Source organism: Pseudophryne corroboree, unplaced genomic scaffold (genome assembly GCF_028390025.1).
Source record: "Pseudophryne corroboree isolate aPseCor3 unplaced genomic scaffold, aPseCor3.hap2 scaffold_660, whole genome shotgun sequence".
Classification (NCBI taxonomy): Eukaryota; Metazoa; Chordata; class Amphibia; order Anura; family Myobatrachidae; genus Pseudophryne; species Pseudophryne corroboree.
Genome location: NW_026970248.1, coordinates 223,973 through 248,106, shown reverse-complemented (window position 1 = coordinate 248,106; position 24,134 = coordinate 223,973). Strand labels below are relative to the sequence as shown.

General features: G+C 44.2%; 19 non-coding genes and 2 pseudogenes across 19 annotated transcripts; all 21 read left to right on the top strand.

Annotated features, from left to right (window-relative positions):
- Positions 1 to 29: 29 nt before the first annotated feature.
- On the top strand, positions 30 to 164 carry LOC135036832 (U1 spliceosomal RNA; annotated as a pseudogene).
- A 702-nt stretch (positions 165 to 866) lies between these two features.
- LOC135036813 (U1 spliceosomal RNA) lies at positions 867 to 1,030 on the top strand. The gene has a single exon (XR_010231460.1). It is a non-coding gene; the product is annotated as a U1 spliceosomal RNA (small nuclear RNA).
- Positions 1,031 to 1,182: 152 nt separating this feature from the next.
- Positions 1,183 to 1,345, top strand: LOC135036828 (U1 spliceosomal RNA). The gene has a single exon (XR_010231474.1). It is a non-coding gene; the product is annotated as a U1 spliceosomal RNA (small nuclear RNA).
- A 675-nt stretch (positions 1,346 to 2,020) lies between these two features.
- Positions 2,021 to 2,184, top strand: LOC135036821 (U1 spliceosomal RNA). Its single transcript, XR_010231467.1, has one exon. It is a non-coding gene; the product is annotated as a U1 spliceosomal RNA (small nuclear RNA).
- Positions 2,185 to 2,336: 152 nt separating this feature from the next.
- Positions 2,337 to 2,499, top strand: LOC135036830 (U1 spliceosomal RNA). Its single transcript, XR_010231476.1, has one exon. It is a non-coding gene; the product is annotated as a U1 spliceosomal RNA (small nuclear RNA).
- A 673-nt stretch (positions 2,500 to 3,172) lies between these two features.
- Positions 3,173 to 3,336, top strand: LOC135036816 (U1 spliceosomal RNA). The gene has a single exon (XR_010231462.1). It is a non-coding gene; the product is annotated as a U1 spliceosomal RNA (small nuclear RNA).
- A 152-nt stretch (positions 3,337 to 3,488) lies between these two features.
- Positions 3,489 to 3,651, top strand: LOC135036831 (U1 spliceosomal RNA). Its single transcript, XR_010231477.1, has one exon. It is a non-coding gene; the product is annotated as a U1 spliceosomal RNA (small nuclear RNA).
- A 671-nt stretch (positions 3,652 to 4,322) lies between these two features.
- LOC135036820 (U1 spliceosomal RNA) lies at positions 4,323 to 4,486 on the top strand. The gene has a single exon (XR_010231466.1). It is a non-coding gene; the product is annotated as a U1 spliceosomal RNA (small nuclear RNA).
- A 152-nt stretch (positions 4,487 to 4,638) lies between these two features.
- Positions 4,639 to 4,801, top strand: LOC135036825 (U1 spliceosomal RNA). Its single transcript, XR_010231471.1, has one exon. It is a non-coding gene; the product is annotated as a U1 spliceosomal RNA (small nuclear RNA).
- Positions 4,802 to 5,472: 671 nt separating this feature from the next.
- LOC135036822 (U1 spliceosomal RNA) lies at positions 5,473 to 5,636 on the top strand. The gene has a single exon (XR_010231468.1). It is a non-coding gene; the product is annotated as a U1 spliceosomal RNA (small nuclear RNA).
- A 152-nt stretch (positions 5,637 to 5,788) lies between these two features.
- On the top strand, positions 5,789 to 5,951 carry LOC135036824 (U1 spliceosomal RNA). The gene has a single exon (XR_010231470.1). It is a non-coding gene; the product is annotated as a U1 spliceosomal RNA (small nuclear RNA).
- A 671-nt stretch (positions 5,952 to 6,622) lies between these two features.
- On the top strand, positions 6,623 to 6,786 carry LOC135036818 (U1 spliceosomal RNA). The gene has a single exon (XR_010231464.1). It is a non-coding gene; the product is annotated as a U1 spliceosomal RNA (small nuclear RNA).
- Positions 6,787 to 6,938: 152 nt separating this feature from the next.
- Positions 6,939 to 7,101, top strand: LOC135036827 (U1 spliceosomal RNA). Its single transcript, XR_010231473.1, has one exon. It is a non-coding gene; the product is annotated as a U1 spliceosomal RNA (small nuclear RNA).
- A 671-nt stretch (positions 7,102 to 7,772) lies between these two features.
- LOC135036814 (U1 spliceosomal RNA) lies at positions 7,773 to 7,936 on the top strand. Its single transcript, XR_010231461.1, has one exon. It is a non-coding gene; the product is annotated as a U1 spliceosomal RNA (small nuclear RNA).
- Positions 7,937 to 8,088: 152 nt separating this feature from the next.
- On the top strand, positions 8,089 to 8,230 carry LOC135036833 (U1 spliceosomal RNA; annotated as a pseudogene).
- A 696-nt stretch (positions 8,231 to 8,926) lies between these two features.
- Positions 8,927 to 9,090, top strand: LOC135036823 (U1 spliceosomal RNA). The gene has a single exon (XR_010231469.1). It is a non-coding gene; the product is annotated as a U1 spliceosomal RNA (small nuclear RNA).
- A 152-nt stretch (positions 9,091 to 9,242) lies between these two features.
- On the top strand, positions 9,243 to 9,405 carry LOC135036826 (U1 spliceosomal RNA). The gene has a single exon (XR_010231472.1). It is a non-coding gene; the product is annotated as a U1 spliceosomal RNA (small nuclear RNA).
- Positions 9,406 to 10,075: 670 nt separating this feature from the next.
- On the top strand, positions 10,076 to 10,239 carry LOC135036819 (U1 spliceosomal RNA). Its single transcript, XR_010231465.1, has one exon. It is a non-coding gene; the product is annotated as a U1 spliceosomal RNA (small nuclear RNA).
- A 152-nt stretch (positions 10,240 to 10,391) lies between these two features.
- Positions 10,392 to 10,554, top strand: LOC135036829 (U1 spliceosomal RNA). The gene has a single exon (XR_010231475.1). It is a non-coding gene; the product is annotated as a U1 spliceosomal RNA (small nuclear RNA).
- Positions 10,555 to 11,225: 671 nt separating this feature from the next.
- On the top strand, positions 11,226 to 11,389 carry LOC135036817 (U1 spliceosomal RNA). The gene has a single exon (XR_010231463.1). It is a non-coding gene; the product is annotated as a U1 spliceosomal RNA (small nuclear RNA).
- Positions 11,390 to 17,810: 6,421 nt separating this feature from the next.
- On the top strand, positions 17,811 to 17,884 carry TRNAS-ACU (transfer RNA serine (anticodon ACU)). Its single transcript has one exon. It is a non-coding gene; the product is annotated as a tRNA-Ser (tRNA).
- Positions 17,885 to 24,134: the final 6,250 nt, after the last annotated feature.

Below are 24,134 nucleotides of genomic sequence, written 5' to 3'. Positions count from 1 at the left end.
AGCGACCCTCCCCAGCTCTAGCCCAACTCCTACTTACCTGCCAGGTGAGATACTATGATAAGGAAGGTGCTTCTTCCAGGGCAAGGCTCACCCATTGCACTCTGGGTGTGCTGCCCCTGTGATTTCCCCAAATGTGGGAAACTTGACTGCATAATTTGTATTTCCAGTGGTCGGCTTTCATATAATTCAGATCTCTTTGTCTCAGGTCTCTCTCCAGCCTAGTTTGCTGTCTGTTTCCACTTCTTTTTTTTTGAGCCCCTCCCTTCTATACCCTTGTGCACTATCCTGACTTCTCCTCTTGTCTGCTTACTTTGGGCCTTCCAATGCACAATGCAAATTACAGGCAGTGCTGCAGGGCCCACACCCTTTTACTTGCCTTACAGAGCAGCTCTGGAGCTGTTACAGTGCCAAGCTGCTGCAAGAAATCAGCTTGAATGCTTCTGGGGCTGGGGCATTGCCAATATGAGCCCCACACCGAAGGAGGGTGGGGGTGTTTAATGCAAACTAAGGGTCATCCAAGCGCCGCAAAAGGCCGCCATGCCCTGCATACCCCTATTCTCTTTTCATATGCAGATGAGGGTTCCAGCCAACTTTGGCCCACTGCTTGGATGACATCACTGTATGCAGATCCGTCTTCTGCAGACCTTCCCCCAGGAATGCTTGTACTAGTTGTTGCATTTGGTTTGTTGTTTGGGGGTGCTTCAGTATTAGGCAGCCTTCTGTCCTCCCATGTTCATTTGAAAATAAGTGTTCTCCCTGCAGTTGTTGTCCCCAGATGAGAGTTCCCTTGTGCTGCCTCAGTTGAATCTCCTTTACTTGACAGAGATATGCCTGAGCAGCTAGGGCCCCCAGCCCTATCCCAAATCATACTTATTTTGCATAGGAGATACCATGGTCATGAAGATTGTTCTCCCAGGGTGAGGTTCATTCATTGCATTCTGGGTATGCTGACCCCTGTGATTTCCCCAAATGTGGGAAACTCGACTGCATTATTTGTGGTAGTGGGGGACTGTGTTTGTGCTTTCCTCTGGTCAGCTCTGGTAAAAGTCAGATTTCTTTGTCTCAGATCTTCCTCTAGCCTTGTTCTTCTTTCGAGAGTTCCCTTGTGCTGCCTCAGTTGGATCTCCTTCACTTGACAGGGGGGTGCCCGAGCAGCGACCCTCCCCAGCTCTAGCCCAACTCCTACTTACCTGCCAGGTGAGATACTATGATCAGGAAGGTACTTCTCCCAGGGCAAGGCTCACCCATTGCACTCTGGGTGTGCTGCCCCTGTGATTTCCCCAAATGTGGGAAACTTGACTGCATAATTTGTATTTCCACTGGTCGGCTTTCATATAATTCAGATCTCTTTGTCTCAGGTCTCTCTCCAGCCTAGTTTGCTGTCTGTTTCCACTTCTTTTTTTTTGGAGCACCTCCCTTCTATACCCTTGTGCACTATCCTGACTTCTCCTCCTGTCTGCTTACTTTGGGCCTTCCAATGCACAATGCAAATTACAGGCAGTGCTGCAGGGCCCACACCCTTTTACTTGCCTTACAGAGCAGCTCTGGAGCTGTTACAGTGCCAAGCTGCTGCAAGAAATCAGCTTGAATGCTTCTGGGGCTGGGGCATTGCCAATATGAGCTCCACACCGAAGGAGGGTGGGGGTGTTTAATGCAAACTAAGGGTCATCCAAGCGCCGCAAAAGGCCGCCATGCCCTGCATACCCCTTTTCTCTTTTCATATGCAGATGAGGGTTCCAGCCAACTTTGGCCCACTGCTTGGATGACATCACTGTATGCAAATCCGTCTTCTGCAGATCTTCCCCCAGGAATGCTTGTACTAGTTGTTGCATTTGGTTTGTTGTTTGGGGGTGCTTCAGTATTAGGCAGCCTTCTGTCCTCCCATGTTCATTTGAAAATAAGTGTTCTCCCTGCAGTTGTTGTCCCCAGATGAGAGTTCCCTTGTGCTGCCTCAGTTGAATCTCCTTTACTTGACAGAGATATGCCTGAGCAGCGGCCCTCCCCAGCCCTATCCCAAATCATACTTATTTTACATAGAAGATACCATGGTCATGAAGATTGTTCTCCCAGGGTGAGGTTCATTCATTGCATTCTGGGTATGCTGACCCCTGTGATTTCCCCAAATGTGGGAAACTCGACTGCATTATTTGTGGTAGTGGGGGACTGTGTTTGTGCTTTCCTCTGGTCAGCTCTGGTAAAAGTCAGATTTCTTTGTCTCAGATCTTCCTCTAGCCTTGTTCTTCTTTCGAGAGTTCCCTTGTGCTGCCTCATTTGGATCTCCTTCACTTGACAGGGGGGTGCCCGAGCAGCGACCCTCCCCAGCTCTAGCCCAACTCCTACTTACCTGCCAGGTGAGATACTATGATCAGGAAGGTACTTCTCCCAGGGCAAGGCTCACCCATTGCACTCTGGGTGTGCTGCTCCTGCGATTTCCCCAAATGTGGGACACTTAACTGCATAATTTGTGTTTCCACTGGTCGGCTTTCATATAATTCAGATCTCTTTGTCTCAGGTCTCTCTCCAGCCTTGTTTGCTGTCTGTTTCCACTTCTTTTTTTTTTAGCCCCTCCCTTCTATACCCTTGTGCACTATCCTGACTTCTCCTCCTGTCTGCTTACTTTGTGCCTTCCAACGCACAATGCGAACTACAGGTAGTGCTGCAGGGCCCACACCCTTTTACTTGCCTTACAGAGCAGCTCTGGAGCTGTTACAGTGCCAACCTGCTGCAAGAAATCAGCTTGAATGCTTCAGGGGCTGGGGCATTGCCAACATGAGCCCCACACCGAAGGAGGGTGGGGGTGTTTAATGCGAACTAAGGGTCATCCAAGCACCGCAAAAGGCCGCCATGCCCTGCATACCCCTTTTCTCTTTTCATATGCAGATGAGGGTTCCAGCCAACTTTGGCCCACTGCTTGGATGACATCACTGTATGCAAATCCGTCTTCTGCAGACCTTCCCCCAGGAATGCTTGTACTAGTTGTTGCATTTGGTTTGTTGTTTGGGGGTGCTTCAGTATTAGGCAGCCTTCTGCCCTCCCATGTTCATTTGAAAATATGTGTTCTCCCTGCAGTTGTTGTCCCCAGATGAGAGTTCCCTTGTGCTGCCTCTGTTGAATCTCCTTTACTTGACAGAGATGTGCCTGAGCAGCGGCCCTCCCCAGCCCTATCCCAATCATACTTATTTTGCATAGGAGATACCATGGTCATGAAGATTGTTCTCCCAGGGTGAGGTTCATTCATTGCATTCTGGGTATGCTGACCCCTGTGATTTCCCCAAATGTGGGAAACTCGACTGCATTATTTGTGGTAGTGGGGGACTGTGTTTGTGTTTTCCTCTGGTCAGCTCTGGTAAAAGTCAGATTTCTTTGTCTCAGATCTTCCTCTAGCCTTGTTCTTCTTTCGAGAGTTCCCTTGTGCTGCCTCAGTTGGATCTCCTTCACTTGACAGGGGGGTGCTTGAGCAGCGACCCTCCCCAGCTCTATCCCAAATCTTACTTACCTGCCAGGTGAGATACTATGATCATGAAGGTGCTTCTCCCAGGGCAAGGCTCACCCATTGCACTCTGGGTGTGCTGCTCCTGCGGTTTCCCCAAATGTTGGACACTTGACTGCATAATTTGTGTTTCCCCTGGTCGGCTCTCGTATAATTCAGATCTCTTTGTCTCAGGTCTCTCTCCAGCCTAGTTTGCTGTCTGTTTCCACTTCTCTTTTCTTGAGCCGCTCCCTTCTATGCCCTTGCGCACTATCCTGACTTCTCCCGTCTGCTTACTTTGTGCCTTCCAACGCACAATGCAAACTACAGGTAGTGCTGCAGGGCCCACGCCCTTTTACTTGCCTTACAGAGCAGCTCTGGAGCTGTTACAGTGCCCAGCTGCTGCAAGAAATCAGCTTGAATGCTTCAGGGGCTGGGGCATAGCCAACATGAGCCCCACACCGAAGGAGGGTGGAGGTGTTTAATGCGAACTAGGGGTCATCCAAGCGCCGCAAAAGGCCGCCATGCCCTGCACGCCACTTTTCTCTTTTCATATGCAGATGAGGGTTGAAGCCAACTTTGACCCACTGCTTGGATGACATCACCATATGCAAATCCATCTGCTGCATGCCTTCCTCCGGGAATGCTTGCACTAGTTGTTGCATTTGGTTTGTTGTTTGGGGATGCTTCAGTATTAGGCAGCCTTCTGCCCTACCATGTTCATCTGAAAATATGTGTTCTCCCTGCAGTTGTTGTCCCCAGATGAGAGTTCCCTTGTGCTGCCTCAGTTGAATCTCCTTTACTTGACAGAGATGTGCCTGAGCAGCGGCCCTCCCCAGCCCTATCCCAAATCATACTTATTTTGCATAGGAGATACCATGGTCATGAAGATTGTTCTCCCAGGGTGAGGTTAATACATTGCATTCTGGGTATGCTGACTCCTATGATTTCCCCAAATGTGGGAAACTCGACTGCATTATTTGTGGTAGTGGGGGACTGTGTTTGTTCTTTCCTCTAGTCAGCTCTGGTAAAAGTCAGATTTATTTGTCTCAGATCTTCCTCTAGCCTTGTTCTTCTTTCGAGAGTTTCCTTGTGCTGCCTCGGTTGGATCTCCTTCACTTGACAGGGGGGTGCCCGAGCAGCGACCCTCCCCAGCTCTATCCCAAATCTTACTTACCTGCCAGGTGAGATACTATGATCATGAAGGTGCTTCTCCCAGGGCAAGGCTCACCCATTGCACTCTGGGTGTGCTGCTCCTGCGATTTCCCCAAATGTGGGAAACTTGACTGCATAATTTGTGTTTCCCCTGGTCGGCTCTCGTATAATTCAGATCTCTTTGTCTCAGGTCTCTCTCCAGCCTAGTTTGCTGTCTGTTTCCACTTCTCTTTTCTTGAGCCGCTCCCTTCTATGCCCTTGCGCACTATCCTGACTTCTCCCGTCTGCTTACTTTGTGCCTTCCAACGCACAATGCAAACTACAGGTAGTGCTGCAGGGCCCACGCCCTTTTACTTGCCTTACAGAGCAGCTCTGGAGCTGTTACAGTGCCCAGCTGCTGCAAGAAATCAGCTTGAATGCTTCAGGGGCTGGGGCATAGCCAACATGAGCCCCACACCGAAGGAGGGTGGAGGTGTTTAATGCGAACTAGGGGTCATCCAAGCGCCGCAAAAGGCCGCCATGCCCTGCACGCCCCTTTTCTCTTTTCATATGCAGACGAGGGTTGAAGCCAACTTTGACCCACTGCTTGGATGACATCACCATATGCAAATCCATCTGCTGCAGGCCTTCCCCCAGGAATGCTTGCACTAGTTGTTGCATTTGGTTTGTTGTTTGGGGGTGCTTCAGTATTAGGCAGCCTTCTGCCCTACCATGTTCATCTGAAAATATGTGTTCTCCCTGCAGTTGTTGTCCCCAGATGAGAGTTCCCTTGTGCTGCCTCAGTTGAATCTCCTTTACTTGACAGAGATGTGCCTGAGCAGCGGCCCTCCCCAGCCCTATCCCAAATCATACTTATTTTGCATAGGAGATACCATGGTCATGAAGATTGTTCTCCCAGGGTGAGGTTAATACATTGCATTCTGGGTATGCTGACTCTTTTGATTTCCCCAAATGTGGGAAACTCGACTGCATTATTTGTGGTAGTGGGGGACTGTGTTTGTTCTTTCCTCTGGTCAGCTCTGGTAAAAGTCAGATTTATTTGTCTCAGATCTTCCTCTAGCCTTGTTCTTCTTTCGAGAGTTTCCTTGTGCTGCCTTGGTTGGATCTCCTTCACTTGACAGGGGGGTGCCCGAGCAGCGACCCTCCCCAGCTCTATCCCAAATCTTACTTACCTGCCAGGTGAGATACTATGATCATGAAGGTGCTTCTCCCAGGGCAAGGCTCACCCATTGCACTCTGGGTGTGCTGCTCCTGCGATTTCCCCAAATGTGGGAAACTTGACTGCATAATTTGTGTTTCCCCTGGTCGGCTCTCGTATAATTCAGATCTCTTTGTCTCAGGTCTCTCTCCAGCCTAGTTTGCTGTCTGTTTCCACTTCTCTTTTCTTGAGCCGCTCCCTTCTATGCCCTTGCGCACTATCCTGACTTCTCCCGTCTGCTTAATTTGTGCCTTCCAACGCACAATGCGAACTACAGGTAGTGCTGCAGGGCCCACACCCTTTTACTTGCCTTACAGATCAGCTCTGGAGCTGTTACAGTGCCCAGCTGCTGCAAGAAATCAGCTTAAATGCTTCAGGGGCTGGGGCATAGCCAACATGAGCCCCACACCGAAGGAGGGTGGAGGTGTTTAATGCGAACTAGGGGTCTTCCAAGCGCCGCAAAAGGCTGCCATGCCCTGCACGCCCCTTTTCTCTTTTCATATGCAGACGAGGGTTGAAGCCATCTTTGACCCACTGCTTGGATGACATCACCATATGCAAATCCATCTGCTGTAGGCCTTCCCCCAGGAATGCTTGCACAAGTTGTTGCATTTGGTTTGTTGTTTGGGGGTGCTTCAGTATTAGGCAACCTTCTGCCCTCCCATGTTCATCTGAAAATATGTGTTCTCCCTGGAGTTGTTGTCCCCAGCTGAGAGTTCCCTTGTGCTGCCTCAGTTGAATCTCCTTTACTTGACAGAGATGTGCCTGAGCAGCGGCCCTCCCCAGCCCTATCCCAAATCATACTTATTTTGCATAGGAGATACCATGGTCATGAAGATTGTTCTCCAAGGGTGAGGTTCAGTCATTGCATTCTGGGTATGCTGACCCCTGTGATTTCCCCAAATGTGGGAAACTCGACTGCATTATTTGTGGTAGTGGGGGACTGTGTTTGTGCTTTCCTCTGGTCAGCTCTGGTAAAAGTCAGATTTCTTTGTCTCAGATCTTCCTCTATCCTTGTTCTTCTTTCGAGAGTTCCCTTGTGCTGCCTCAGTTGGATCTCCTTCACTTGACAGGGGGGTGCCCGAGCAGCGACCCTCCCCAGCTCTAGCCCCACTTCTACTTACCTGCCAGGTGAGATACTATGATCAGGAAGGTGCTTCTCCCAGGGCAAGGCTCACCCATTGCACTCTGGGTGTGCTGCTCCTGTGATTTCCCCAAATGTGGGACACTTGACTGCATAATTTGTGTTTCCTCTGGTCGGCTCTCGTATAATTCAGATCTCTTTGTCTCAGGTCTCTCTCCAGCCTAGTTTGCTGTCTGTTTCCACTTCTCTTTTCTTGAGCCGCTCCCTTCTATGCCCTTGCGCACTATCCTGACTTCTCCCGTCTGCTTAATTTGTGCCTTCCAACGCACAATGCGAACTACAGGTAGTGCTGCAGGGCCCACACCCTTTTACTTGCCTTACAGAGCAGCTCTGGAGCTGTTACAGTGCCCAGCTGCTGCAAGAAATCAGCTTGAATGCTTCAGGGAATGGGGCATAGCCAACATGAGCCCCACACCGAAGGAGGGTGGAGGTGTTTAATGCGAACTAGGGGTCATCCAATCGCCGCAAAAGGCTGCCATGCCCTGTACGCCCCTTTTCTCTTTTCATATGCAGACGAGGGTTGAAGCCAACTTTGACCCATTGCTTGGATGACATCACCATATGCAAATCCATCTGCTGCAGGCCTTCCCCCAGGAATGCTTACACTAGTTGTTGCATTTGGTTTGTTGTTTGGGGGTGCTTCAGTATTAGGCGGCCTTCTGCCCTCCCATGTTCATCTGAAAATATGTGTTCTCCCTGCAGTTGTTGTCCCCAGATGAGAGTACCCTTGTGCTGCCTCAGTTGAATCTCCTACTCTTGACAGAGATGTGCCTGAGCAGCGGCCCTCCCCAGCCCTATCCCAAATCATACTTATTTTGCATAGGAGATACCATGGTCATGAAGATTGTTCTCCCAGGGTGAGGTTCATTCATTGCATTCTGGGTATGCTGACCCCTATGATTTCCCCAAATGTGGGAAACTCGACTGCATTATTTGTGGTAGTGGGGGACTGTGTTTGTGCTTTCCTCTGGTCAGCTCTGGTAAAAGTTAGATTTCTTTGTCTCAGATCTTCCTCTAGCCTTGTTCTTCTTTCGAGAGTTCCCTTGTGCTGTCTCAGTTGGATCTCCTTCACTTGACAGGGGGGTGCCCGAGCAGCGACCCTCCCCAGCTCTAGCCCAACTCCTGCTTACCTGCCAGGTGAGATACTATGATCATGAAGTTGCTTCTCCCAGGGCAAGGCTCACCCATTGCACTCTGGGTGTGCTGCCCATACGATTTCCCCAAATGTGGGAAACTTGACTGCATAATTTGTGTTTCCCCTGGTCGGCTCTCATATAATTCAGATCTCTTTGTCTCAGGTCTCTCTCCAGCCTAGTTTGCTGTCTGTTTCCACTTCTTTTTTTCTTGAGCCCCTCCTTTCAATACCCTTGTGCACTAACCTGACTTCTCCTCCCGTCTGCTTACTTTGTGCCTTACAATGCACAATGCAAACTACAGGTAGTGCTGCAGGGCCCACACCCTTTTACTTGCCTTAAAGAGCAGCTCTGGAGCTATTACAGTGCCCAGCTGCTGCAAGAAATCAGCTTGAATGCTTCAGGGGCATGGGCATGGCCAACATGAGCCCTACACCGAAGGAGGGTGGTGGTGTTTAATGCGAACTAGGGGTCATCCAAGCGCCGCAAAAGGCCGCCATGCCCTGCATACCCCTTTTCTCTTTTCATATGCAGATGAGGGTTCCAGCCAATTTTGGCCCACTGCTTGGATGACATCACCGTATGCAAATCCGTCTTCTGCAGACCTTCCCCCAGGAATGCTTGTACTAGTTGTTGCATTTGGTTTGTTGTTTGGGGGTGCTTCAGTATTAGGCAGCCTTCTGCCCTCCCATGTTCATCTGAAAATATGTGTTCTCCCTGCAGTTGTTGTCCCCAGATGAGAGTTCCCTTGTGCTGCCTCAGTTGAATCTTCTTTACTTGACAGAGATGTGCCTGAGCAGCGGCCCTCCCCAGCCCTATCCCAAAACATACATATTTTGTATAGGAGATACCATGGTCATGAAGATTGTTCTCCCAGGGTGAGGTTCATTCATTGCATTCTGGGAATGCTGACCCCTGTGATTTCCCCAAATGTGGGAAACTCAACTGCATTTTATGTGGTAGTGGGGGACTGTGTTTGTGCTTTCCTCTGGTCAGCTCTGGTAAAAGTCAGATTTCTTTGTCTCAGATCTTCCTCTAGCCTTATTCTTCTTTCGAGAGTTCCCTTGTGCTGCCTCAGTTGGATCTCCTTCACTTGACAGGGGGGTGCCCGAGCAGCGACCCTCCCCAGCTCTAGCCCATCTCTTACTTACCTGCCAGGTGAGATACTATGATCAGGAAGGTGCTTCTCCCAGGGCAAGGCTCACCCATTGCACTCTGGGTGTGCTGCTCCTCTGATTTCCCCAAATGTGGGACACTTGACTGCATAATTTGTGTTTCCTCTGGTCGGCTCTCGTATAATTCAGATCTCTTTGTCTCAGGTCTCTCTCCAGCCTAGTTTGCTGTCTGTTTCCACTTCTCTTTTATTGAGCCGCTCCCTTCTATGCCCTTGCGCACTATCCTGACTTCTCCCGTCTGCTTACTTTGTGCCTTCCAACGCACAATGCGAACTACAGGTAGTGCTGCAGGTCCCACACCCTTTTATTTGCCTTACAGAGCAGCTCTGGAGCTGTTACAGTGCCCAGCTGCTGCAAGAAATCAGCTTGAATGCTTCAGGGGCTGGGGCATAGCCAACATGAGCCCCACACCGAAGGAGGGTGGAGGTGTTTAATGCGAACTAGGGGTCATCCAAGCGCCGCAAAAGGCCGCCATGCCCTGCACTCCCCTTTTCTCTTTTCATATGCAGACGAGGGTTGAAGCCAACTTTGACCCACTGCTTGGATGACATCACCATATGCAAATCCATCTGCTGCAGGCCTTCCCCCAGGAATGCTTGCCTAGTTGTTGCATTTGGTTTGTTGTTTGGGGGTGCTTCAGTATTAGGCAGCCTTCTGCCCTCCCATGTTCATCTGAAAATATGTGTTCTCCCTGCAGTTGTTGTCCCCAGATGAGAGTTCCCTTGTGCTGCCTCAGTTGAATCTCCTTTACTTGACAGAGATGTGCCTGAGCAGCGGCCCTCCCCAGCCCTATCCCAAATCATACTTATTTTGCATAGGAGATACCATGGTCATGAAGATTGTTCTCCCAGGGTGAGGTTCATTCATTGCATTCTGGGTATGCTGACCCCTATGATTTCCCCAAATGTGGGAAACTCAACTGCATTATTTGTGGTAGTGGGGTACTGTGTTTGTTCTTTCCTCTGGTCAGCTCTGGTAAAAGTCAGATTTATTTGTCTCAGATCTTCCTCTAGCCTTGTTCATCTTTCGAGAGTTTCCTTGTGCTGCCTCAGTTGGATCTCCTTCACTTGACAGGGGGGTGCCCGAGCAGCAACCCTCCCCAGCTCTAGCCCAACTCCTACTTACCTGCCAGGTGAGATACTATGATCATGAAGTTGCTTCTCCCAGGGCAAGGCTCACCCAATGCACTCTGGGTGTGCTGCTCCTGCGATTTCCCCAAATGTGGGAAACTTGACTGCATAATTTGTGTTTCCCCTGGTCGGCTCTCGTATAATTCAGATCTCTTTGTCTCAGGTCTCTCTCCAGCCTAGTTTGCTGTCTGTTTCCACTTCTCTTTTCTTGAGCCGCTCCCTTCTATGCCCTTGCGCACTATCCTGACTTCTCCCGTATGCTTAATTTGTGCCTTCCAACACACAATGCGAACTACAGGTAGTGCTGCAGGGCCCACACCCTTTTACTTGCCTTACAGAGCAGCTCTGGAGCTGTTACAGTGCCCAGCTGCTGCAAGAAATCAGCTTGAATGCTTCAGGGGCTGGGGCATAGCCAACATGAGCCCCACACCGAAGGAGGGTGGAGGTGTTTAATGCGAACTAGGGGTCATCCAAGCGCCGCAAAAGGCCGCCATGCCCTGCATACCCCTTTTCTCTTTTCATATGCAGACGAGGGTTCCAGCCAACTTTGGCCCACTGCTTGGATGACATCACCGTATGCAAATCCGTCTTCTGCAGACCTTCCCCCAGGAATGCTTGTACTAGTTGTTGCATTTGGTTTGTTGTTTGGGGGTTCTTCAGTATTAGGCAGCCTTCTGCCCTCCCATGTTCATCTGAAAATATGTGTTCTCCCTGCAGTTGTTGTCCCCAGATGAGAGTTCCCTTGTGCTGCCTCAGTTGAATCTCCTTTACTTGACAGAGATGTGCCTGAGCAGCGGCCCTCCCCAGCCCTATCCCAAATCATACTTATTTTGCATAGGAGATACCATGGTCATGAAGATTGTTCTCCCAGGGTGAGGTTCATTCATTGCATTCTGGGTATGCTGACCCCTGTGATTTCCCCAAATGTGGGAAACTCGACTGCATTATTTGTGGTAGTGGGGGACTGTGTTTGTGCTTTCTTCTGGTCAGCTCTTGTAAAAGTCAGATTTCTTTGTATCAGATCTTCCTCTAGCCTTGTTCTTCTTCGAGAGTTCCCTTGTGCTGCCTCAGTTGGATCTCCTTCACTTGACAGGGGGGTGCCCGAGCAGCGACCCTCCCCAGCTCTAGCCCAACTCCTACTTACCTGCCAGGTGAGATACTATTAAGTTGATTTTTGAAAGAAAACAATACTGTCAATATACTATTAAAACAAATTTAAATGGTAAAAGTTATTGTACTTTAAGTAAAAATAAAAGAGCTAAAATATCAATCCCAGTTTTGGATTACTTTAATTAACAAAAAAAATGCATATAGCAGAGGATAGTTTCAATCTTCCTACCTCTGGGTTATGGGCCCAGCATGCTTCCATTGCAGTACTCTGCTGCACATGTAAGTGCAAGAGATCCTGAAGCACTCACTCATCATGGGAAAGTACCAATGTGTTTCTTCGTTGGTTGATCTAAGAAACATCTTACAAAAACTCTCCAGATTATTGACTTTCTAAAGTTTTTCTAGGAAACGTTCTAGATGAATGCTTATTAGCCTTTGTCAGTATGCAAATTTGCAAAGTGTCTCTGTTGCGCAATCAGTTAGTGTGTTTGGCTACTAACCAAAAGGTTGATGGTTCAATCCCACCCAGGGATGTAATTGACCTTGTGATCAGGTTTTGGTGATCTTTAAGTAGACAAGTCAAAATTTCAAACCCCCTCTTATGATGTAGGGTACCTGGCCTTCTCTGATGTAACCAGAGTTAGATTTGATTAAGTGATTTTATAAAAAACAGCTAGGAAGCACAATTTAGCAGTGGGTTGCAGAGAAAAAAATATATGCTGGCAGAAAAATCCAATTGAGTGATTAAACAGCTCTTCATTTTCTGGCTTTATTTTTATGCTAACAAATTTGTTCTCTGAAAAGTGTCCACAAAGCCAAGTCTCTGATGAACACCTTTGTAGGGATGGTTTTTCACCTATTACTAAATTAAACTTGCTTCATTGGAAAGGCAGCAAGATGCATCCTCATTTCAATGTCTACTGAAATAATACGGATTGACACCAGGAAACATTAACGCCAATGCATCCTTGCTGCTTTCTCATGTGGAAGTCTGTTTAATGTGAAAACAAGGTGATATCTAAGTAGCACACAGGTAAGGAATTAAAAAAATCTTTATTTAAGGGTGAAGATGTTTCTCACAAAATTGTTGCCCCAATGCATCATTGAAATTCAAGCTGGAAAGATGATTTTAATATATCACTTGTACATTTTGTATTGCTCTTCTGGTGACAATGTAGTTTGTTTTTGTCAATTACCATTTTAATAATAGGGTAAAGAAAATTAAGTTGATTTTTGAAAGAAAACAATACTGTCAATATACTATTAAAACAAATTAAGATGGTAAAAGTTATTGTACTTTAAGTAAAAATAAAAGAGCTAAAATATCAATCCCAGTTTTGGATTACTTTAATTAAAAAAAAATGCATATAGCAGAGGATAGTATCAATCTGCCTACCTCTGGGTTATGGGCCCAGCATGCTTCCATTGCAGTACTCTGCTGCACATGTAAGTGCAAGAGATCCTGAAGCACTCACTCATCATGGGAAAGTACCAATGTGTTTCTTCGTTGGTTGATGGAAGAAACATCTTACAAAAACTCTCCAGATTATTGACTTTTCAAAGTTTTTCTAGGAAACGTTTTAGATGAATGCTTATTAGCCTTTGTCAGTATAGACTTTTGCAAAGTGTCTCTGTGGCGCAATCAGTTAGTGTGCACGGCTATTAACTAAAAGGTTGGTGGTTCAATCCCACCCAGGGACGTAATTGACCTTGTTATCAGATTTTGGTGATCTTTAAGTAGACAAGTCAAAATTTCAAACCCCCTCTTATGATGTAGGGTACCTGGCCTTCTCTGATGTAATCAGAGTTAGATTTGATTAAGTGATTTTATAAAAAACAGCTAGGAAGCACAATTTAGCAGTGGGTTGCAGAGAAAAAAAATATGCTGGCAGAAAAATCCAATTGAGTGATTAAACAGCTCTTAATTTTCTGGCTTTATTTTTATGCTAACAAATTTGTTCTCTGAAAAGTGTTCACAAAGCCAAGTCTCTGATGAACACCTTTGTAAGGATGGTTTTTCACCTATTACTAAATTAAACTTGCTTCATTGGAAAGGCAGCAAGATTCATCCTCATTTCAATGTCTACTGAAATAATACAGGTTGACACCAGGAAACATTAACGCCAATGCATCCTTGCTGCTTTCTCATGTGGAAGTCTGTTTAATGTGAAAACAAGGTGATATCTAATTAGCACACAGGTAAGGAATTAAGAAATTCTTTATTTAAGGGTGAAGATGTTTCTCACAAAATCGTTGCCCCAATGCATCATTGAAATTCAAGCTGGAAAGATGATTTTAATATATCACTTGTACATTTTGTATTGCTCTTCTGGTGACAATGTAGTTTGTTTTTGTCAATTACCATTTTAATAATAGGGTAAAGAAAATTAAGTGGATTTTTGAAAGAAAACAATACTGTCAATATACTATTAAAACAAATTAAAATGGTAAAAGTTATTGTACTTTAAGTAAACATAAAATAGCTAACATATCAATCCCAGTTTTGGATTACTTTAATTAACAAAAAAAATGCATATAGCAGAGGATAGTTTCAATCTGCCTACCTCTGGGTAATGGGCCCAGCATGCTTCCATTGCAGTACTCTGCTGCACATGTAAGTGCAAGAGATCCTGAAGCACTCACTCATCATGGGAAAGTACCAATGTGTTTCTTCGTTGGTTGATTTAAGAAAATTCTTACAAAAACTCTCCAGATTATTGACTTTTTAAAGTTTTTCTAGGAAACTTTCTAGATGAATGCTTATTAGCCTTTGTCAGTAAGTACTTTTGCAAAGTGTCTCTGTGGCGCAATCAGTTAGTGTGTACAGCTATTAACCAAAAGGTTGGTGGTTCAATCCCACCCAGGGACGTAATTGACCTTGTTATCAGATTTTGGTGATCTTTAAGTAGACAAGTCAAAATTTCAAACCCCCTGTTATGGTGTAGGGTACCTGGCCTTCTCTGATGTAATCAGAGTTAGATTTGATTCAGTGATTTTATAAAAACAGCTAGGAAGCACAATTTAGCAGTGGGTTGCAGAGAAAAAGAAATATGCTGGCAAAAAAATCCAATTGAGTGATTAAACAGCTCTTCATTTTCTGGCTTTATTTTTATGCTAACAAATTTGTTCTCTGAAAAGTGTCCACAAAGCCAAGTCTCTGATTAACACCTTTGTAAGGATGGTTTTTCACCTATTACTAAATTAAACTTGCTTCATTGGAAAGGCAGCAAGATGCATCCTCATTTCAATGTCTACTGAAATAATACAGGTTGACACCAGGAAACATTAACGCCACTGCATCCTTGCTGCTTTCTCATGTGGAAGTCTGTTTAATGTGAAAACAAGGTGATATCTAATTAGCACACAGGTAAGGAATTAAGAAAATCTTTATTTAAGGGTGAAAATGTTTCTCACAAAATCGTTGCCCCAATGCATCATTGAAATTCAAGCTGGAAAGATGATTTTAATATATCACTTGTACATTTTGTATTGCTCTTCTGGTGACAATGTAGTTTGTTTTTGTCAATTACCATTTTAATAATAGGGTAAAGAAAATTAAGTGGATTTTTAAAAGAAAACAATACTTTCAATATACTATTAAAACAAATTAAAATGGTAAAAGTTATTGTACTTTAATGAAAAATAAAAGAGCAAAAATATCAATCCCAGTTTTGGATTACTTTAATTAAAAAAAAATGCATATAGCAGAGGATAGTTTTAATCTGCCTACCTCTGGGTTATGGGCCCAGCATGCTTCCATTGCAGTACTCTGCTGCACATGTAAGTGCAAGAGATCCTGAAGCACTCACTCATCATGGGAAAGTACCAATGTGTTTCTTCGTTGGTTGATGGAAGAAACATCTTACAAAAACTCTCCAGATTATTGACTTTTTAAAGTTTTTCTAGGAAACGTTTTAGATGAATGCTTATTAGCCTTTGTCAGTACGTATTTTTGCAAAGTGTCTCTATGGCGCAATCAGTTAGTGTGTACGGCTATTAACCAAAAGGTTGGTGGTTCAATCCCACCAAGGGACGCAATTGACCTTGTTATCAGATTTTGGTGACCTTTAAGTAGACAAGTCAAAATTTCAAACCCCCTCTTATGGTGTAGGGTACCTGGCCTTCTCTGATGTAATCAGAGTTAGATTTGATTCAGTGATTTTATAAAAACAGCTAGGAAGCACAATTTAGCAGTGGGTTGCAGAGAAAAAGAAATATGCTGGCAAAAAAATCCAATTGAGTGATTAAACAGCTCTTCATTTTCTGGCTTTATTTTTATGCTAACAAATTTGTTCTCTGAAAAGTGTCCACAAAGCCAAGTCTCTGATTAACACCTTTGTAAGGATGGTTTTTCACCTATTACTAAATTAAACTTGCTTCATTGGAAAGGCAGCAAGATGCATCCTCATTTCAATGTCTACTGAAATAATACAGGTTGACACCAGGAAACATTAACGCCACTGCATCCTTGCTGCTTTCTCATGTGGAAGTCTGTTTAATGTGAAAACAAGGTGATATCTAATTAGCACACAGGTAAGGAATTAAGAAAATCTTTATTTAAGGGTGAAAATGTTTCTCACAAAATCGTTGCCCCAATGCATCATTGAAATTCAAGCTGGAAAGATGATTTTAATATATCACTTGTACATTTTGTATTGCTCTTCTGGTGACAATGTAGTTTGTTTTTGTCAATTACCATTTTAATAATAGGGTAAAGAAAATTAAGTGGATTTATAAAAGAAAACAATACTTTCAATATACTATTAAAACAAATTAAAATGGTAAAAGTTATTGTACTTTAAGTAAAAATAAAAGAGCTAAAATATCAATCCCAGTTTTGGATTACTTTAATTAAAAAAAAATGCATATAGCAGAGGATAGTTTTAATCTGCCTACCTCTGGGTTATGGGCCCAGCATGCTTCCATTGCAGTACTCTGCTGCACATGTAAGTGCAAGAGATCCTGAAGCACTCACTCATCATGGGAAAGTACCAATGTGTTTCTTCTTTGGTTGATCTAAGAAACATCTTACAAAAACTCTCCAGATTATTGACTTTTTAAAGTTTTTCTAGGAAACGTTCTAGATGAATGCTTATTAGCCTTTGTCAGTATCCACTTTTGCAAAGTGTCTCTGTGGTGCAATCAGTTAGTGTGTTTGGCTACTAACCAAAAGGTTGGTGGTTCAATCCCACCCAGGGATATAAGTGACCTTGTGATCAGGTTTTGGTGATCTTTAAGTAGACAAGTCAAAATTTCAAACCCCCTCTTATGATGTAGGGTACCTGGCCTTCTCTGATGTAATCAGAGTTAGATTTGATTAAGTGATTTTATAAAAAACAGCTAGGAAGCACAATTTAGCAGTGGGTTGCAGAGAAAAAAAATATGCTGGCAGAAAAATCCAATTGAGTGATTAAACAGCTCTTCATTTTCTGGCTTTATTTTTATGCTAACAAATTTGTTCTCTGAAAAGTGTCCACAAAGCCAAGTCTCTGATGAACACCTTTGTAAGGATGGTTTTTCACCTATTACTAAATTAAACTTGCTTCATTGGAAAGGCAGCAAGATGCATCCTCATTTCAATGTCTACTGAAATAATACAGGTTGACACCAGGAAACATTAACGCCAATGCATCCTTGCTGCTTTCTCATGTGGAAGTCTGTTTAATGTGAAAACAAGGTGATATCTAATTAGCACACAGGTAAGGAATTAAGAAAATCTTTATTTAAGGGTGAAGATGTTTCTCACAAAATCGTTGCCCCAATGCATCATTGAAATTCAAGCTGGAAAGATGATTTTAATATATCACTTGTACATTTTGTATTGCTCTTCTGGTGACAATGTAGTTTGTTTTTGTCAATTACCATTTTAATAATAGGGTAAAGAAAATTAAGTGGATTTTTGAAAGAAAACAATACTGTCAATATACTATTAAAACAAATCAAAATGGTAAAAGTTATTGTACTTTAAGTAAAAATAAAAGAGCAAAAATATCAATCCCAGTTTTGATTACTTAAATTAACAAAAAAAAACGCATATAGCAAAGGATAGTTTCAATCTGCCTACCTCTGGGTTATGGGCCCAGCATGCTTCCATTGCAGTACTCTGCTGCACATGTAAGTGCAAGAGATCCTGAAGCACTCACTCATCATGGGAAAGTACCAATGTGTTTCTTCGTTGGTTGATGGAAGAAACATCTTACAAAAACTCTCCAGATTATTGACTTTTTAAAGTTTTTCTAGGAAACGTTCTAGATGTATGCTTATTAGCCTTTGTCAGTACGTACTTTTTACAAAGTGTCTCTGTGGTGCAATCGGTTAGTGTGTCTGGCTACTAACCAAAAGGTTGGTGGTTCAATCCCACCCAGGGACGTAATTGACCTTGTTATCAGATTTTGGTGATCTTTAAGTAGACAAGTCAAAATTTCAAACCCCCTGTTATGGTGTAGGGTACCTGGCCTTTTCTGATGTAATCAGAGTTAGATTTGATTCAGTGATTTAATAAAAACAGCTAGGAAGCACAATTTAGCAGTGGGTTGCAGAGAAAAAGAAATATGCTGGCAAAAAAAATCCAATTGAGTGATTAAACAGCTCTTCATTTTCTGGCTTTATTTTTATGCTAACAAATTTGTTCTCTGAAAAGTGTCCACAAAGCCAAGTCTCTGATTAACACCTTTGTAGGGATGGTTTTTCACCTATTACTAAATTAAACTTGCTTCATTGGAAAGGCAGCAAGATGCATCCTCATTTCAATGTCTACTGAAATAATACAGGTTGACACCAGGAAACATTAACGCCACTGCATCCTTGCTGCTTTCTCATGTAGAAGTCTGCTTAATGTGAAAACAAGGTGATATCTAATTAGCACACAGGTAAGGAATTAAGAAAATCTTTATTTAAGGGTGAAGATGTTTCTCACAAAATCGTTGCCCCAATGCATCATTGAAATTCAAGCTGGAAAGATGATTTTAAAATATCACTTGTACATTTTGTATTGCTCTTCTGGTGACAATGTAGTTTGTTTTTGTCAATTACCCTTTTAATAATAGGGTAAAGAAAATTAAGTGGATTTTTTAAAGAAAACTATACTGTCAATATACTATTAAAACAAATTAAAATGGTAAAAGTTATTGTACTTTAAGTAAAAATAAAAGAGCCAAAATATCAATCCCAGTTTTGGATTACTTTAATTAACAAAAAAAAATGCATATAGCAGAGGATAGTTTCAATCTGCCTACCTCTGGGTTATGGGCCCAGCATGCTTCCATTGCTGTACTCTGCTGCACATGTAAGTGCAAGAGATCCTGAAGCACTCACTCATCATGGGAAAGTACCAATGTGTTTCTTCGTTGGTTGATGGAAGAAACATCTTACAAAAACTCTCCAGATTATTGACTTTTTAAAGTTTTTCTAGGAAACGTTTTAGATGAATGCTTATTAGCCTTTGTCAGTATGGTCTTTTGCAAAGTGTCTCTGTGGCGCAATCAGTTAGTGTGCACGGCTATTAACCAAAAGGTTGGTGGTTCAATCCCACCCAGGGACGTAATTGACCTTGTTATCAGATTTTGGTGATCTTTAAGTAGACAAGTCAAAATTTCAAACCCCCTGTTCTGGTGTAGGGTACCTGGCCTTCTCTGATGTAATCAGAGTTAGATTTGATTCAGTGATTTTATAAAAACAGCTAGGAAGCACAATTTAGCAGTGGGTTGCAGAGAAAAAGAAATATGCTGGCAAAAAAATCCAATTGAGTGATTAAACAGCTCTTCATTTTCTGGCTTTACTTTTATGCTAACAAAGTTGTTCTCTGAAAAGTGTCCACAAAGCCAAGTCTCTGATTAACACCTTTGTAGGGATGGTTTTTCACCTATTACTAAATTAAACTTGCTTCATTGGAAAGGCAGCAAGAAACACTAGACTAATTGGAGGTGCGCCCTAAAGCAAATTACAATGTTAGGATTAGGGGGTTCGGAAAGACCTCTAGTGTATACTGTCACGATCCGGGTATCTGGACGCCATAACTTACCTTTCAGATGCCTCCTAAGGCTGGCTCAGCGCTCCAGGACCGGATCCCATCTGTTATTCTGATGTCCCCATTCCTGCCTCCTCTCCTGTCACTCTGAGACGCTGTCACAGCGGCGCCATGTTACATCTTGAATGGCATCTCCCGCGGCCTCCGCCGCCGTCCCTGAGTTTCTGCATGCAGGATGTCAGAGTGGCGCTTATGTCAGCCGCGGCCTCCGCTGTTGCCCGCGTGGTTCAAATGTGCACTCATCAGTCTGGCGTCTCCTGTTTACTGTGGCCGGCGCCGCCATTGCTGTTAAAGTTCCCACATGGATTATCAAACCAATCTTCCCTCCAAGTGTCTGCATGGGCGCAGCCATGTTGGATTCTGTCACCTGTTCATTTCCACCAATCCGCTGTTTCCATTGTAATCTGCAAAATTGCCTAGCCAATCCCTTCCTTGCTGCAGGTATAAGTATTCTGTGCCTGAGCAAGGAAGGCGTTAGTGATTTGGTTGTCAAACCTAGTTCCAGTTTGTCTCTCTCCCGTGGTTGTTTTCCAGGTTCCAGTTACCATCTCCAAACCTCCACTAAAGAGACCCGCTCTAGTCTACCACCTGCGGTGCAGCCTGACTCTCCAGTCCTCTGGGACTCATCTGTTTCCAGTTACAGATTTACCTGCTTCCAGCAGAGATCAGCTCTTCTTAAAGTGCCGGTATCATTTCCGCAGATTACCACTCACCACCGGCACTATTATTTCACCGCTCTCAAACTCCATATATCAATCATATTTCATCGCTCTCAAGCTTCATTTATTATTTGGCTGGTTCCATCCAGCAATCCACTCCGTGCTTACATCAGTCTGGTTTCAGCCAGTACCCACAGCAGCCATTTTATCCACAGCAGCCCAGCTTTTCCTGGAACACCAGCTAGTATGATCCTGGGCTATCTCCATTGCTACAGTCGGGCCTGGTAAGGACTTTCCAACTAGAAGATAATAAGAACTGTCTCATACTACCAGAGCCCTGTGGTCCTTGCCCTCCTGTAGTACTCAGGAACTGTATTATTTCTCTGCTGATTTTATGTTTCTCTTTTATTACTGCTGTGATGCATGGAGTTTGTCAAAATAAACATCATTGACTTTTATCCTGGTTGTCGTGGGCACGCCTTCGGGCAATTCTTCTACATTTAACTTACATGTCCAGGGGTCTGATACAACCTCCCAGGTTCCACTACACCTCAGCCCCTACAACTGAGGCTGCCTCCAGTCAGCTCAGGCCCTCAGTTGTGACATATACACTGTATATACATTTTAAGATAGGAAGGTACAAATTACATATTCACATTGCATCTATGGGCTGGATTCAAATGTCCCTTTCCTCCCTCAATCGTGCCCGTCAGCAGCTATTCTATTCTATATAAGGAGCCACGCGTCGCCGCCATTTTCACTTGTGCATTGGAGATGATAGGGAGAGGACGTGCAGCGTTTTCTCAGTTTCTGTGTTCAGTGTGCTGCAAATATCTGTGCTCAGTGTGCTTGCAAATATCTGTGCTCAGTGTGCTGAAAATATCTACGTTCTCTGCCTGAAAAATGCTCCATATCTGTGCTGCATTGTATTATATAGTATGAGGACAGGGCAGAATTTTGCTGACCACCAGTATATAATATGTAGCAGTACGGTACAGTAGGCCACTGCTCTACCTACCTCTGTGTCGTCAAGTATACTATCCATCCATACCTGTGGTGTATTTTAGTAGTTGTGCGCAGTATATATAGTAGGAGGACAGGGCAGAATTTTGCTGACCACCAGTATATAATATATAGCAATACGGTACAGTAGGCCACTGTTCTACCTACCTCTGTGTCGTCAAGTATACTATCCATCCATACCTGTGGTGTATTTTAGTAGTTGTGCGCACTATATATAGTAGGAGGACAGTGCAAAATTTTGCTGGCCACCAGACTTCTACTTAAGTCCAATGGTGTAGGATGTGCAAAGCTGTTTGGCTGTGCATTTATTGATCTAAGCATGCATTTTTATCAAAGCGTGATAAAATTGACACATAACGCAGCGTTCAATCAGCGTTAATTTATCTTCAGCTGATATCGATTGTGAATTGACGTTTCTTCTCTTCTTGTCACCTACAGGTAATTACAATTGACTACAACCACCAATCTATTCTGCTGCACTATATCTATATATGCAAAGCTAATTCTGCTGGGTAATTACAATTGACTACAACCACCAATATATTCTGCTGCACTATATCTATATATGCAAAGCTAATTCTGCTGGGTAATGCAAATTGAAACATTATTGCATAGTATGTGATTTTGAAGTACTTTTTTAAAGTTTTGAATGATATAGACCCAGTTTAATCTTTGTGGAATGCCTGGTTGTTGTTTTTAAGGTAATTTATTGCCTGGCATTTGAGGGGGTGGGGTGTGGTTACAGATTTCAATTATTGGTTTCACGTGTAATAGTCTTCTACTAAAGCCCAATGGTGTAGGCTGTGCAAAGCCATTTGGCTGTGCATTTATTGATCTAAGCGTGCATTTTTATAAAAGCGTGATAAAATTGACACATAACAGCAGTGTTCAATTAGCGTTCAATCGAAGTGAAAAAGAAGGAAAACAGAAGCACACCAATCTAACAAAACAAAGAAAACTGAAGAACTAATAACAAATGTGAGTCACTTACTCCTCAGATCACTCACCTCCTGATTGTTGCATCTGATTACATAGCACAGAACTACCTTACTTGGACATTTCATAAACCATCCATTTCACCTACAAATGCCTGTATCTGTATTATTGTAATTTTGTTTTTTAAGCACAGCTGCACCAATGCAATTTTACCTGCAAACACTTAAAACATCTAACATAATTACCATTGCTTCTTAAACCTCTCACAATCCTTTCATTTCTTACACTCCAAATACATTTCTGCACCCACTTTATCTACGCTTTTGACTCATTTCATACTAAATCTACACCCCTTGAGCCTACACTGCTTTTCTCACCTGCATTTCTACAATTCTTCTGCTCGGATTCCCTTACAGTCTCCTCTCCTACTTCCACTTTCCCTCAACCTATTTACCTACTTAACACTATGTGAATGCTTTCTTATACTCCCCACATCACTCAGTGTCTACCTAATAATGTATCTTTATCCTTCCCCCCTAGTCTCCTCCACCTCCTCCTCTGTCTCCCCTCCATCCCTCTATTTCCTTCCCCCACCTTTCCTGTTACCCCACTTTCATTCACCTCTGCCCCATGGTCCTGCTACCCCACAACTCAGCCCTGCTCCCTCTCTCCCTTCCCTGTCACCTCCCCACACCCCCATCCACATCACACTGACCTCCCTCCCTGCCCACCTCCTGCAGTTTCCCCTCCTATCTCAGGCACCCGTACCATCACTACTCTCTCATCCCTGCCCTCAAAGTTAATCCCACCTCATCGCTACAGCAACCCTGAAAATCTAATTCACATCTCTCCCACAAACTCATACCCCCTATCCTGTGCCCTCTGGAATGCCAGATCCGTTTGTAACAAACTGGTCCCCACTCATGACCTTTTCATTTCCAACTCCCTACACCTACTAGCCATTACTGAAACTTGGATTACGCCCTCTGACACTACTTCTGCTGCTGCTCTCTCTGCTGGGGGCCTTACATTCACACACACCCCCCGACCTGGGGGTCGCCATGGGGGTGGTGTTGGGGTCCTTTTACCTTCTAGTTACTCCTACCAACTCATACCACCAGAACCATCCCTTATATTATCTACATTTGAGGTCCACTCCATATGTCTCTTCCAACCAGTCCATCTTAGAGTAGCTGTCATTTACCGCCCCCCTGGCACTGCTTCCAAATTCATCGACAACTTTGCTTCCTGGCTTCCTCACTTCCTCTCTTCTGACATCCCCACCATTATCCTAGGCGATTTCAACATCCCTATTGACATCCCCACACAATCCCCTGCCTCTAAACTCCTTAACCTCACCTCTTCACTTGGTCTCTCCCAGTGGACCTCCTCACCCTCCCATGTGAATGGGAGCTCACTGGATCTGGTCTTCACTCACCGCTGTGATATTTCTGATTTTTCCAACTCCCCATTTCCCCTCTCTGACCACCACCTGCTCTCCTTCAACCTATCTCTCTCGACTTTCCCATCTCAACCTCCTAAGGCTACCATCACTAAGCGTAACATTTAAGCTATTGACACCACATTCCTTTCCTCCCTGTTTGACTCACTTCTCTCTCCTATTCTCTCTCTCTCTCTCATGCCCTGAACAAGCCACTTCCACATACAATGCTTCCCTTACTTCTGCTCTTGACTCTGTTGCTCCACCAACCACTGTTCACCCTCGCAAATTAACACCTCAACCCTGGCACACCAAATGCACCAGATATCTGCAAAAATGCTCACGTACTGCTGAGCGACACTGGAGGAAATCACGCTCTAAGGCAGACTTCCTCCATTTCAAACTTATGCTCTCATCCTTCAGTGCTGCCCTTTCTCTTGCTAAACAGTCATACTTCAAGAACCTCATCTCCTCCCAGTCTTCCAACCCCCGGCGCCTCTTTGCCACTCTCAACTCACTCCTCTGCCCACCTCCA